Genomic DNA, 13,418 nt, shown 5'->3' on the forward strand with positions numbered 1-13,418 from the left:
CCTAATGCGTGAGAAACGAACTAAGCCGTAGATTGGTGAACCCAGAAAATGAAGCAAACTTCGGCCAAACTTGTAGTATTTCTAGTGAAATTAAGTAGCAGCCTAGTCTCCAAAAGAGAACCCTGAAGAAACTTCCGGGCTTAAGCAAGAGTGGCGCTTACGGAGGGAAACTCTAACAAGGACTTAATCCAATAAAATTCGCTAGATAAAGCCGAGCGGTATTAAGCGGGTAATAAAAGAGCAGAAGCTCTGTTCATAAGCAATAAACCCTACCCACTTCTTTAACTTATAAACCCAATATCAGTAAAAGCAAAATAACCTTCAAAGAATGAACTCATCATCATAAGCGAAACAATTCAATTGCTTAACGGAATGCAAAAATTTTACAGCAGAAGGAAATCAAGATAATCTACATTGAATAAGTCAAGAATAGTAGCGTACACACAGAATCAAGAGAAGTCTGTGCATGTAAAATTAATTAGCAGAGAATGCAATCTGTGCGTAAATTCTGAAATATACCTTTCATAGAAGAAAACGAGATAAGAGGTATGACATCAAGAACCCATATATAAATTGACAACATTTTTGCGAATATAGCCTTAAATGACCACGACTCCCATACAAAAATTCATTAGAAAACCAGATAACTTATATAAAATGTCAATAAGGGCCTCAACTCAAGGGAGGCTTCAAAAACAAGGTACAGTATAATCCGGGAGCTTATAAGGGCCGTAGCCGCTTAACATGTTTTCTTCCGAAAAGGAGATTAAAATACACAATAATCTGCCGACAAAAAATTACAAGGCTCTTGGCCAAAATAACATAATTACAACACTACAGTCCAGAGAGCAACCTGAATAACAGGTCTACGAGGAAGCCTCGAGAGGGTATCCTGAGGCATTAGAGGTGCCATCCCTTCGAGTAGCCATAAACAAACCGAATAATAGCACCCTTAGCATCCACCGAAGCGGGGCTCAAGGAACTCTATGGATGCAAAAACCTTACATATGCCAAAATATGAAACACCTCGGTCCATTTCTTACCCGGAAGACTTGCGCATCGGTGACTGCCAGAATAAGCCGAAAACCACAAGGGTTGATAGCAGAGGAATTCTCGTACTCAAACCCACCAAACCCTAAGAACAGAAGATAAGTAAGCAATTAGTATCACAAAATCCGAAGTTGAAGAGAAAAAAAAGAAAAGGAAAACAATAGATTAAAGAGAATCGTGGCACAGAGTCTGATTTGGGGAGAAATTTGACAGCTTACCATTAAGAAGATCGCCCCAGTTTTCATTGCTCACCCTTTGAGACAGGGTTCCTGTTACACACGAAGAATCAGATAGAGGTAGGAGGAGCAGAGCTCGAACATGCGCCAAGAGCTTGGGAATCGAATGAGCCAATTTCCAGTAACTTAGAATGAGTAAATCCACCGAAGAGATCATAGCCCCTGGATCAAAGAGCTGAGCGCACCACCGTCGATGGGAGTAGGAATCCCGAGGCGTCCAGCTAAGGAGGGACGGCCTGCTCGTGCCACAAAGCCATGGCAAAGCCAGTGTGAATGTTAAGATCACAAATCGAATGGTCTAGAGATAAATAAGCTTTGGTTATAATTAAATTCATCACGTAAGTAATTAGTATCATGAAATCTGGAGTTGAAGAGAAAAAAAAAAGAAGGAAAACAAAAGATTAAAGAGAATTGTAGCAGAGAGTCTAATTTGGGGAGAAATTCAACAGCTTACCATTAAGAAGATAACCCCAGTTTTCATGGCTGACCCTCTAAGACAAGGTTCCTACTACACACGAAGAATCAGACAAAGGTAGGAGGAGCAGAGCTCGAACAGGCGCCAAGAGCTTGGGAATCGAATGAGCCAATTTCCAGCAACTTAGAATGAGTAAATCCGCTGAAGAGATCATAGCCCTTGGATCAAAGAGCTGAGCGCACCATCGTCGATGGGAGTAGGAATCCCGAGGCATCCAGCTAAGGAGGGATGACCTGCTTGTGCCACGAAGCCATGGCAGAGCTGGTGTGAATGTTAAGATCACAAATCAAACGATCTAAAGATAAATAAGCTTTGGTTATAATTAAATTCATCACATAGGGCAGTGTTTGGTATTTAATATAGGTACAGTGCATAGGGATATGCATTCCATAAAGCACGGGTTATATTTACAACGGTTGTAACAAAAAAATATCAGGGTATAGAATGAACAGTATGATTGTGATCTCTGTCCTTATTCCAAGTAATAATATTGTCGAGGAAGTAATTTAAATTACCAAGCTCAAAGTTCCGTTGGTTTCATTTTTTCTTTATACTTATATAGATATATTTAATCTAGTTAAATGATTAATGTAATAAGGGGGAGACATGACAAAGGTACTATTAAAATAAAAATAAAATAAAATAAAAAATAAAGAGTATTCATGATGGCTTTCCACACCATTACCTTAAGTCTTGTTTGCATCGCTACTATAGTCGTTGAACTTGGTATCGAGGCTTAGTTGTTATGCATGGTAGCACATGGACCACTCTCTTATAAGTCCACTTATACAATTCTCTTTCCATCCTTCTCTGCCATCTTGGTAAAGTGCACTATGCTTGTTGAATTTTCTCATCCATTGTGAATGCTCGTTTCTTAATTCCCATCCATCTAAATAAATTATTATGAAACTTCTCCCATAAATAAGTTATTGTGAAACTTCCCCCTTGTCTATGTTTGTTTTAATAAATAGTTCTTAGTCGCTTAATAAATTTCTTAATAAATATTTCACTCATTTCATTAACAAATGCATTCTCCAAATGACTTCACAAGGTGGTATTAGATTAAAAAATAGCTTAGAAGTGCAGATTAACACTTTGAAGTTAATTCTAGTGTAAAATGTGCCTTTCACAAACTCTGAAGAAGAGCTTATTGTTAACTTTGCATGGAATAGTACTTGAAGAATTTAATTTGTGAAAAAGTTGAAGAATTTAATTTGGGAAAAGGTTGATGTTATGAAACCAGCTCAAGAAAAGATAGAAAAGATAGATCAACGCCTTAGAATTCAGCCTCTTCGAGGGGGCAACCTCCTTTACATTACATAAATGAACAATTCTTGGATGATACAAATGAAAAGACCTCCTTTCTATATATAGGAGTCTAAGAGGTCATAACATAATCAGAGCCGACATAACAATAATAATGTAAGGGCACAATAATAACAATAGTGGGCTTCTATGGGTTACATTAGTAACAATATGGGCACTACATGGGTACATCAATATAATAAGTGGATTGTACTGATAACAATAAGGGGGTTACACTAGTAGTATAGGGGCCTAACATGCCCCTCTCCTTCAAAAAGCGTTGTCCTCAACGCTTGAGTAGTTCTTGATGCTTCTGTATAAAATTCTTGTCCTCCCATGTGGAATCTTCAGCGGGTAAGTTCTTCCACTTGATGAGATACTCTGAAATTGATCGATTTCGTAGCTGTCGGGTTCTTATTTCTGTGACTGCTCCAGGTTCCAATATGATTTTTCCTTCCTTTTCCATATCTGACAATATTGTTTGAATTGGGATCTTTTGCAACTTTTGAATAAGTGGCCATACTTCTTTGTCCTTCTTCCATTCCTCCCTTGCTTTGTTTATCCAATCTGGTTGGATAATAGAAATAGCACAAAACAATGCTTCCACATCCTCATCCTTGAAGAGTCTTCCCATTCGATAAGGTCGCCATTTTTTGAGTGCATGTAGTATTGCCAACATTTCCTTGTCATAAAGAGCTTGCTTTAGATGTAGCAGTAAAAATACCCAATCGCCTACATCAAAACATTTTTCACTATGATGTTGATCTACCAGTTGTTTCATTTTATTTTGCACCGAAGTGGCGTTATCCTTCAAAAGTTGGAGAACTTGTTGTTGATGCTCGATGTGATCTTTCACTGCTTGAACCTTTTTCTTCTTGATATGTCCTTCTATCTTTAGAGTTTGAGGAGTGGTAATTTCTTCCAATCCTTTACAAGATATGGTCGGATTCATTTCTTGACGCTTGATGTGATCTTTCACTTCTTGAACATTTTTCTTCTTGATATGTCCTTCTATCTTGATAGTTTGAGGAGTGGTAATTCTGACCAGTGAATTACAAGATATGGTTGGATTCATTTATTCTTTCTTGATGTGATCTTTCACTTCTTGCACCTTTTTCTTCTTGATATGTCCTTCTATCTTGAGAGTTTTAGGAGTGGTCATTCTTGCCAATAGTTTACAAGATATGTTCTGATTCATTTCTTCTTTCTCTGGGGTCGGGTCCTGGCATATATCCTCTTCTTTTGATGTTTCTTGATCCTTTTCTTCCCCCTCTTCATACTCTATGTAAAATAATTTCTTCTCAGCACACTTATGACCTTTAGTGCATTTGCTATCACAATTGTAACAAAGCCCTTTTTCTATTTTTTCTTCCAATTGTTGTGGTGTAACCCTTGTAGGTTGTGGAAGGCTAGGAGAAACAACACGTCCATCTTTAAAGTTGTGAGGGGTAGATTCCCTTGTTGCCATAATTTTACTTTCAAATATGTCACAAAGCCCTTTTACTCTTTCCAATTGTTGTGGTGTTGCTCTAAATAAGGTGTTGCTCTTTGTATCCTCATAATGTGCTATCATTTCCTCCGTGAGAATTGACCACGTAACAAGTTGTTTACGAGAACAAAGCCCTTTATACCATAAAAATTGATCCGGTTCTAAATATGAAGATGTAATACATACTTTTTGTAACAGTGGTACACCATGTAGATCAAAATATTGCTCCATTTGAAGTATCCAATTTACCAGATCCTTGCCATCAAACTTCCTCATCTTGCTTTTTCTTGATTTTAGGACCTCGATCTTGAAACGACTGTAACTCTGTACTTGTGGGTATTTAAGTTCTGAAATTTCTACCTATAGTAGCCCTCTGTGTCCTCTTTCCAATGCCACTAGTCTGATCCAAATCGGATTCTCCAAAAAAGAGTTATGCACAATCTCCCAAGATGACCTTATTATAGACCTTTCCAAAAGAGCGAACTTGTATGAAGTGCCACGTGTCAATTTTTCGACCTTTGGCTCTGAAAAAGATATACAAGAAACTACAGTCCGTCCTCTTTCTGTACCTTCTTATGAAATTTCAATTCGATCCCCAGAGAGAAAGTTATGATGATTTTCTCCAGGACACCTGTTTTGAATGTAATTCAGGAGTCTGCAAAAAGATCAACTTCCTCAGATCATATCTCCGCAAATATCACGTGAAAGGCTCTGCAATTCGGACCCAAGGTTCAGCGCGATTTCTTCTCAAATGGGTTTTTTTCGCGACTTCTGAAACGTCACAGAAAAACGTTATAGCGAAAATTCCTCGATGACCTGTTTGGAGCAGCGAAACCCTAGAATCCAAAGCTCTGATACCAAATTTTATGAAACCAGCTCAAGAAAAGATAGAAAAGATAGATCAACGCCTTAGAATTCAGCCGCTTCAAGGGGGCAACCTCCTTTACATTACATAAATGAACAATTCTTGGATGATACAAATGAAAAGACCTCCTTTCTATATATAGGAGTCTAAGGGGTCATAACATAATCAGAGCCGACATAACAATAATAATGTAAGGGCACAATAATAACAATAGTGGGCTTCTATGGGTTACATTAGTAACAATATGGGCACTACATGGGTACATCAATATAATAAGTGGATTGTACTGATAACAATAAGGGGTTACACTAGTAGTATAGGGGCCTAACAGTTGAAGTGTACATTTCATTTATTAGTACCGACATGTATGTATGGAATATAAAAAGTATAAAAGGATAAAATGACAAAGGTTGTCAAATTGTGAAAGAATAACTATCCATTTGCATTGGTGTGTATATTTTGTATCTGACCTCTTTGTTTCCATCATCGCATTCTACTATTGATTACTTTAATGGTTGCCCTGAATCCCTAGCAGGATGTAATAGAGTTCTTGTAATTGCTCCTCACATTGCAAAACCATAGTGTCGTTTTCTACTAGATTAGCTCATCATGAGCCACCAATCTAGGGTCATGCAGGAGATCCACATGGATATAATCTCCAGTTGCACCATAGTTTATATTTATGCAAAATCACTCAATCACAGTTAATGTCCACCAAACATTAAAATTAAAGGAAAATACTCACGAATAGTTTTTTTTTTTTTTTTTACAGAATCGGGTACTTATATATTATAAAAGCCAACAGAACACTGTTCTAGTACATAAGGATATAAGGTGTGAGAGCTGAGGTCCAAAGGCGGGTGCGCAGACCCTGTTTCCTCGTTGCTTCTCTTAGTTAAACAGAAAGAAAAATAAAAACGACTGAATTGCCTTACAAAGGATCCACCTAACCAGCAAAATTTGCAATACATGATAATTAAGGGAGATTTTGAGTGGCGGAATCTTCAGGAAGCGGGCCTCTCCTGATGCTGGCTTTTGTTGAAGCCTCGGCGTGGGGACTCTGAGTAAGGGAACGAATGTGTTCTATTGCCTCCTCCAAGTGACTGCATCTTTCTCTCAGCGTTTCGATCTCGGCCTTTCTTTTCTCCAGCTGTTTTCGCTTTGAGTTCCTATCTGCCTGGTAATCCTCCTTCAGCTCATTGAGACTCTTGGTCAGGCGGTTGATCATGAAAGTGTGAGTTTTACACATAGTGCAGTCCTTATTGTTGAAAATCTGATCGAGGGGATTGCTGGCCTGAGCCTTGGCGGAAGTCTGACCCTGTTGATCGGCCATCCTTGCTGGTTGACGATGATAAGGCGGGCCAAGAGAGGGAGGAGCAGACGTGGGGAGAAGATGAGATAAGGAAGCTGAGAACGGAATTGCGCAGAGTGGGCCGAGGAGTGCCAGAAGGGCCTGGTGATCTCTGCTGCACCTGTTGAACCAGCTGTTAGCGAAACTAAGCACACGAAATAAGCAAATAACAGTTACCGCTGTCGAGGAGCACTTGTTGCCTTTCTGGAGGGGGCGATCCGCTGCAAAAGAGAGTCGCCACCTGAGGATTTCGCGCAGCCCAGTAACGATGAAGTGGGAATGGTAGCTTTGAGCCGAGCTGCTATTTATAATTTGAAGAGGAGTCCCTCCTTTCGTGTGCTGAGTCTGAGAAGGCCTGCTCATGAAATGATTGGGATCTTCAGGAGTGATCTTGCTGCACACAGGATGCAAGTCGAGGCAGAGGGGCAGAAGAACGAAGCAGAGGATATCTGCTGAGAGGATCTGAGGCTCGTGAGGGGAGAAGACTGATGATGCGAGGAGCGGAGTTAAGGGCCTTCTCTTAGAGGAGAAGAACCGATTTGGACTTTCGAGGGGATAAGACATGAGGGGAGAGGGGACAGGAGGAAATCGATCTCGGGCAAGGCGGGATCTGAGAGCAAAGATCAAATCTTGTTTCAGGATCGAGATGCGAACTCCAGGATGGCGGCGGCGGGGATTGACTGATGAGTCAGAGGGAAAATCACGAGAGGGGTGAGGAAGCAATGATCTGGGAGCAGAGGGAAGGACGAAGCCTATGGGATGATTGTTGATGCGATAGATTCCAGAGACACTGATCTTGCAAGCTGTATGACAGCTAGGAATCTTATGGAATCGCCCTGTCATAAGTTTCTTCATTCTCGCGGACCTGGCCTTGTTGCCTAGTAACCGCCTTGCTGGCTAAGGAGTCGGCCTCCGAATTGTTCTCTCTCAAGACGTGCCGGAAGGTTACAGCACCCAGATTTCTGATATTTTCCATGATTCTCCTTCTTATGTTGTTGAGGCCTGCCTTGCTGAATTCCTTACTTGTGACCATGGCTGAGATGAGAATGGCTGAATCCCTGATAATGATGGCGTTCTTTAGGCCCAATCTGGAGAGAATTTCGAAGCCTAGAAATAGACTGTAGGCTTCCGCTGTGTTGTTCGAGGCCTTACCAAGTCCCCATTCATAACTGCAGATGGGAATCCCCTTTTGGTCTTTAATTGTGCCTCCTGCGCCTGCTTCACCGGGATTATTTTTTGATGCGCCATCAAAGAAGAGAAGGGGCCTGTTTTGGTTAGAAATCCACTGTCTTACCTCTTCTTTAGTTCCCCTGAGTTTCCAGGTGGAGGTCTTCTGTTGAGTTTTGTTCTGAGGAGGAGGGCTCTGCGAATGATTAATGTTGAAATTACTGTACCAATCTCTTTCCTCTTGTGTCCAATCCGTCTGGTCTGGGGAAGCTATGAAATTGGCGCTGACTGCTTCAGCAATGTTTGCAAATGTCTTTGCTATGACATTGTCTAATTTGGGCATTTTGTTTTTGAAAACGTACTTGTTCCTAGCCAGCCAGAGGTTCCAGCATAATGTGGGAGGGATGCACTTCCAGACCCTAATTAAGTTATTCTTACCCTTTCTTGAGTAGGGGAAATCTTTCTTCCAGTTCTTCTACAAGTTTTGTATCTGATCGGGGAATCCCCTGATATCCAAAGGCCTTGTTATCTGATTCCAACATCTTTTGGCGAAGGGGCAGAGAAGGAATGAGTGCTGGATAGACTCTTCCTCTGAACGGCAGAAACAGCAGATCGACGGGCCTTGTATACCTCTCTTCCTCAGATTCTCGGCTGTGAGGATTTTCCCTTTTAGGAGGGTCCAGTTGAAGTGTTTTACTTTTGGGAGGCATTCGTTCTTCCATGCAGCTGTGTGGAGATTCCATTTTGGTATGGGGATTGAGTTTTGCAGAGATTTGTATCCTTCTTTTACTGAGAAGGGCCCTCCACCAGTGTCCCAGATGTACCTGTCTTCATTCTCCTTGTTGATTGTGCTCCTCTGTGATTTTACTCTCTATTACACTTAAGAATGCATCGCTGCTATGTTGTTGGGGATCTACCGAGAGAAGAGCCTTGAAGTGATGATGTGCTGCGTTTTTTATGTCTTCTTGCTCCTTCAGCTCCCTCCCTTCGACTTCTATTTTATCTATCTGATTGCTTGCCCTTCTAATTTTAACATTATTGTGGAAGAATGAGGTGTTTTTGTCCCCTGCTTTCAGCCATAAGCAGCGAGACTTCATCCTTTGTTCCTCCTCTTCTATACGATTTTGCCTGTAAAGCTCTTGATACATGTTCTTCTCCTTCTCTAGATCTTCTGTTGTATGTTGCATCTGCTCTTTTTCTTTATGCCATCTATCCATTTCTGCTATCAGTTCTGTTTTCTTTTTTCTGTCCTGGGTTGCTTTCTCCCGTGCCCATTGCTTTATTGCAGTCCTGAGATGTTTTACCTTTGTTTCCCATACAAAATGGGGTGAGCCTATAACTTCGATTGCCCACTGTGTTCTTACCAGGGTGCGGAATTCCTCATTGGAGTCCCAAGCTTTGTTGTATTTGAACGGGAGAGGGCCGAAGTTGATTCCTTTATCCAAGGTGAGAACCACTGCCTTGTGGTCCGATGCTGTGCCATGAATAATGTAGCTCCTGATTGCTTGGAAATGTTCAGCTACCCCTTCCTGGATTAGGATCCTGTCTAGCCTTTCTTTTATGTTATGCGATCATGTTCTCTTATTAGTCCATGTATATTTACCGTTTGACAGAGGGGTGTCGATCAAGTTGAAGAGCTGAATGATGGCTTCTAGCTTGTCTCTCGATGGGTCTGCATGGAAGTTCCCGCCATATTTTTCCTCCACCTGCCTAATAAGATTCAGATCTCCCCCCAAAATTAAATTGCTGCTGTGGATGGAGGAGAGATCTGCTTCTATCAAGTTCCAACAGCTGACTTTATCTCTGTAGTGGTTAGGGGCGTATATATTGTAGATGTGGTAAGCTTCTTGATTACTTTTGTTCCTTAGATCTGTTCTGATCCACCAGTTGCATAGCAAGGAGTTGGTGATTTCCCACTTATTTTTGTTCCATAGTGTTCCTATTCCTCCTGAAGCCCCGTCTGAACCTTTTGAGATACCTGAGAAATTTTTGAATCTTTGGGTTTGAAGTAGAAATTCCTGCTCGGTAGTTTTGGTCTCCTGGATTAGGAGAATGTCTGGCTGTTCCTGAGTTATTAGATCTTTGATTGCTTTCATCTTTAAAGAAGAGCCGATCCCCCTACAGTTCCAAGAGACCAATTTCATTATTTACCGGTTGTGGGGTGGGATCCTGATTTCTCCTTGGCCTTTTCGCCACTTCCTTTTGGCTTGCCTAGGAATGAATCCAAGGGTTGTTGGGTGCCAGTTGCCATCTCTTTGGCTGCTGTTTCATCCCTTAGCTCTTTATTCGATTTTCGTCCAGGTTTTCTCAGAGGTTCTGAGGGCTGGTTGGCTTCTTTGGCTTTGTTTCTAGTGAGAATTCTTTCGATGGTAGAAGGGGGGGAGGGAGGAGGGTTAGAGCACAGAGGGGTTGGGCGGGGGATTGAGGAGGGGAAGGTGGGACTTCTTCAGCTAGAGATTCGAAGGGGTTGGAGGAGGAGGGAAACGCTGAAGAGAGAGGGGGAGGAGGGGTTGGGAGATTTGATACCGAAGGGGCTACGGAGCTAGTACCCGGATTAGAGGATGACTTTTTCCTTTTTACTGCTTCCCATGGTGCTTCTGCAATTTCCTCGTTTTGTTCTGCTTCATTAACTTTTAACTTGCTACATCTATTGGCAAAATGACCATACTCATGACATACCTTGCATTTGAAGGGTAGCTGTTCGTAGTCCAGCTGCTGGATGTGCATCCATTGGTCCACCTTTATCTTGATGGCTTCTGGCAGTCCTTTCCCAAGATCAACTTCGACGCAGATCCTTGCGCATGCATGCATGTTCTCCCTCGGTTCTGATCTGTCTATGTATTTTCCAACTGCATTGCCGATTGCTTTTACTGATTCATCCCCCCAGCAATGCAGAGGCAGGTGAGGGAGGCGCACCCAAACCGGGACCGCGTTGGGGATGTCCATTTCCGGATCAAAATCCGGTGTCCATTTGTTCAGGTAAAGGCCTCTTGTGTCCATGAAGTAGGGTCCATTACGGAAGATGAGATGCTTGTCTTCTTTGGTCTCGAACAGAAAGGTAAAGTACCCTCGCCCGCAGAATCTGATGGCGATCTTTCCCTGGATCATAGAGCTCCAGTTGCGCTCCACCCATTTTTGGACAGTTCGAGGAGAAGGCCAGAGGCCCGTGAACTGACCAACAAGACCTCTTTCCGATAGAGCTATTGCCGATTTCCGAGGGAGAGAAGGAGGTAGAATCACCTCAGGGATTTCATCCAACTTTTTAATGAACTTTGAGAAGGAGGGGCGAGGTCTGGCGTCTGAGATCTCTGACAGGAGGGAGGCGAAGACAGACTCGGGGTCAGAGGCAGGGAGGGGGGAGGCGGAACCTGCCATTGCAGGCCCGCAGAGCGCAGCAGAAGGCCAAGGCCAACGGGTGGACAGAACCCCGCAGGAGGGATCCACGCAGGGCGGAGGGGGCAGGCAGCGGCCCAGCCAGGCTCAGCCTGGGGGCGGAGGCAGAAACGCAGGGGGGCGATCAGAGATCGCGGGCAGCCATTCCCGCGCGCAGCATCGAAGGAGTTCCTTCTTAAAACAAAATACTCACGAATAGTTAATGGTCATCAAGCATTCAAATTAAACACCAGAGAATTTTTTTGTTTTTGTTTTGGCCTATAAACCTATATACAAACCCTGTGAGTTGCAAAGGGTCGTGGCTGTAGTATTGTTGTCTGGATGCGCATCGATACAACGTTCAAGAAATCTGATATGATACGGTCATTAAACATTCTCCAGGAATATGGCATGTATTATGTGGCGAACAACAAAAATTATCAGGGTGATCCGGACTTAAACAGGAATGCAACAAATTACAGAGATAACCATAAACACAGATATGTAGCGGAAATAATACTTCATTTCATTAATGTGAAATACTGAAATATGCTTACAAAGAGTAATGGAAATAAACTAGCTAGGGCGATGGTAGCTTATCTCTGAGAAGAGATGTGGTGGCTACATGCCTCTGAACTATGTTACAATGAGGCTCGAAGGCCTATTTATTGTTGAGAAGCAATGGAAAACCCTTAAAATTCCAAAACCTAACCCTAGAAGATGAAACGCCAAACTGTGGGCCCCGTTTGGGTAAATTGGTACACCAACTTCCCGGGGTCGTAACTTTGGCATACGATCTCCGTTTGACGCGTACAATAGCTCGTTAGAAAGATCTATCCGAGCACTACCACTTTGGGAAGCAACATGGGTCCATGGACCCATGTGGCCCCAGATTCCCCAAAAAACGTCATTTAGGGCCTCAAAACGGCTCCGAAAGTTCAGGACCCAAAAAACTGCTAAAAATAGTAAGTTATGCTACAATTAAGGAAACTGAAAATGCTGAGAGAAACAATGGTGGGGCTCCAGGTGGACTTGGCAGGTGGCCACCAATATCCACCTGGATCATTCCTCCCTCCTTAGGAAGCAATGGTCCCCATTGCGTTGAGTTCCTCCAAGAGATGAGGAAACTTTTGTTGAACTTGTTCCCTGGTGAGCCACTTGCCCTGGTGAAGGAGTTGGCCTGCTTAGACAACTCGATATAGTTGGATATTCTGTTGGCGAGTGTTCTTGATCTGTGTGTCCATGATCCGATCAATTGCAGCTTGTTCCATGCAATCTGGATTTAATTCTGTGGGTGTGAGCTGTTCTGCAATGTCGGATGTGTCTAGCAATGGTGGAAAGTATGGCTGAAGGCGGTCCACATTGAACATTGGGTGCAGGCCAAGGAATGGGGGAATGTTGAGCTCAAATGCATTGTCTCCCATAGCCTTAGTAATGGTGTAAGGACCATATCGGAGTGGTCTTAGTTTCCGATAGGCTCCAGTAAGGCGTTCCTTTTGCAAATGCAACCAGACTTTGTCGCCCACCTGAAACTTGTGTGGCACCCGATGTCGATCATGTTGCTGCTTGTACTTGGCATTTGATTTCTCCAGAATTTCATGGACTTTCTGGCGAATATGTTGGATGCGCTCAATGAAGTTGGTGGCCTTATCTGTTTCGGACTGGACATGAGCTGAATTTATGTGAGTAGCTGCAAGTGGCATGGCCACATCAATGGGGCATAGTGGTTGGAATCCCAAACCCACCTGAAAAGGGCTATGGCTAGTGGAGCTGTGAAGAGCTCGGTTGTAGCTGTGCTGAACATAGGGGAGGCTCTCGTCCCATGTGCGTGGATGCTTTGAGTTATACATGCGCAGAATGTGCACAATCATCCTATTGACAACCTCTGTCTGGCCATTAGTTTGAGGATGGAAGGCTGTGGACTTCGTGAGTTTGGTGTCCAGCATTGACCAGAGACTGGACCAAAATGTGCTGAGGAACCGACTATCCCGATCTGAGATGATAGACTGTGGGATCCCAAAGTGCACCCACACTCGTTCAAAGAAGAGTTTAGCAGTGGCTTCTGCTGTGATATTCTTCTTGCAGGCCGCCATAATGGCCATCTTCGA

The sequence above is a fragment of the Pinus tabuliformis genome, chromosome Q, assembly GCF_031772625.1.
Source record: "Pinus tabuliformis cultivar Carrire ecotype Pingquan chromosome Q, CPIR1, whole genome shotgun sequence".
Classification (NCBI taxonomy): Eukaryota; Viridiplantae; Streptophyta; class Pinopsida; order Pinales; family Pinaceae; genus Pinus; species Pinus tabuliformis.